Here is a 2494-nt window from a genome sequence, read left to right on the forward strand (position 1 = left end):
GGTCCGTTTGTTAAATCGGCGTCGAGCTGTGCTAAGGGACCTATAGGCAATTTTATACGCCTACACTCACATTTGCTGAACTTGGCGTACAATTGATGCTCCCGCAAAGTCCGCAATGTCAATCGAAGGTGCTACTCGTGCTCTGCCTCCGATCTTGAATATATAATGATGTCATCGATAAAAACAATCACGAACTGGTCTAACTATGGACGAAAAACATGATTTATCAAATCCATGAATACAGTGGGTGCATTGATCAGCCCAAATAACATGGTAAGAAACTCGAAAGACTCATATCAAGTTAGAAAGACGGTCTTAGGAATATCCATCTCCCGAACCCGCAACTGATGATAACCAGAGCGAAGATTAATCTTCGAGAAATGCTGCACTCCCTGCAACTGGTTAAACAAGTCATCAATCCTCAGTAGTGGATATCTGTTTTAGATGGTGACCTTGTTCAACTCACGATAATCTATGCATAACTGCATGCTACCCTCCTTCTTCACGAAAAGGACCAGTGCTCCCTACGGAGAATAACTCCGGCGAATGAAACCCTAAGATAACAACTCATCTAACTGGATCTGGAGCTCCCTCATCTCAGCAGGCGGCATATGATAAGGTGCTCGGGATATCGGTACCGTGCCTGGCTGCAACTCTATGCAAAACTTGACCTCTCTCGCTGGAGGTAAACCTGGTATGTCTTAGAAGACATACTGATATTCTGAGACCACTCGCGTCTTGCTCAAATCGGCACCCCGATCCCATATCATCACCTCCTCGATGTATGCCAAGAATGACTCCGCAAACTGGTTACCCCGTAAGGTTGCTACTACTAACTCAGATCCATCAAATGCTTGCAAGATGACTGTCTTCGTAAAATAGTTGATACTCCAATTGTAGAAAGATAACCAATCCATACCAAGGATAACATCAAACTCGGACATACGCAAAACAATCAAATCGACCACAAACTTAGAATCGTCTAAGCTAACGATACATCTCCTACATATATTCTCTAAGAGGGACACCTGTCCCAAAGGAGTAGATACGGATAAAGGGATGTCTAAAGGTTGCGCTACAAGCTAAAATCTAATCATAAAATCATAGGAGATGAAAGAATATGAAGCGCCTGAATCAAAAAGAGTACGGGTTGGAAAGGAGTTCACAAGAAACATACCTTCCACCAAGGCCCCGCTCGCACCATGATCACGAGGAACAACTGCATACACTCTACCAGTAGCCAAAGCCTGCTGCGCTGAATCGCTTGGAACATATGGGACTATTTGTCCCTACTAAATTTTCTAGATGGCTCGCACCTGCCCCTCAATCATCGGAACTGTTGGTGGTGCCTCTATCCTTAACTATTGGCCCTGACCTCGGCCCTGAGAATGGTTCTACTGCTACTAGTTCTGGTTCTTGCCATACTGGCCTGTTGTTGGTGCGCTACGGCACTCTGCTACTCTGTATCCAAACTTATTATAGTTATAACATGTCACCTAAAACCTGCATTGCTAATGCACCCTCTGATTCTGCTGAGGTCCCTTTTTATGGGGACCCTACTGATGTGGACCCTTATCCTGCTGCTGGAGTCCTCCAGGTCTTACAAATGGCTTAATTTAACATTCTCATCCTTGCCCTGCCCTTCAGGAACATAACTGTCTCTATCTCCTGAGATATGGTGGCATCGACCACCTCTTGTACTGACTGAAATCTCCTAGATACAAGATATCGGCAAACCCGGGCGAAGCCCCATTAAGAACATCTGAGCCTACCGCTCTATAGTATGCCATATACCTATGAATCTGAGTAATGTCATAAATTTACTCTCATAATCCGTAACCGACATATCTCACTGCTCTAGCCGGGATAGCAGCCGGGATAGCTCCAACTCCTTCTCGGCTTTCGCCGCAGCCGACACATACTGCTCATCGAAGAAGTAAACAAAAGTCTCCCACGAAATTGTCATCCTCTGCTCTGGAGTGAACTGAAGTCGATATCATCCTCTCGCATCACCCTTGAGGTTGAAAGTTGCACAGTGTCCACATTAAGCATATGCAAGATGTTACTTACATCTTCCTTCCACTTATGTGTTGTAATAGAATCTGACGTGCCGTGAAACTCTGGTGCCTTCAACTTCTGGTATCTTTCTACCAAATGGAGCCATGCCTCCTGCTCAGCTGCTCCATCAATAACCAGTGGTGGTGGTGGTATACCTATCAGTGTCTCTTCTTGAATGGGTATCTCCTACTGAGCCTGATTCTCCAATTGCTCCTCTATTGCTGCTACCCGTGCTGCCAAGGGTGCTATGAGAGCTACTAGATACTGTGAAGCCTGCTGCGGCTCAGGCTCTGCATCAGTATGCCTAGCTCCCTGAGCATGTGTACCTATGCAACCACGTCCTCTTCCCGACATCTATAAGTTTAGGAGTAGAGCTTGTTAAACATAGTAAATAGGATCTCAATCATAAAGATAAAACATATATCAATAGGAAAAC

This window comes from Asparagus officinalis, chromosome 4 (genome assembly GCF_001876935.1).
Source record: "Asparagus officinalis chromosome 4, Aspof.V1, whole genome shotgun sequence".
Lineage (NCBI taxonomy): Eukaryota > Viridiplantae > Streptophyta > Magnoliopsida > Asparagales > Asparagaceae > Asparagus > Asparagus officinalis.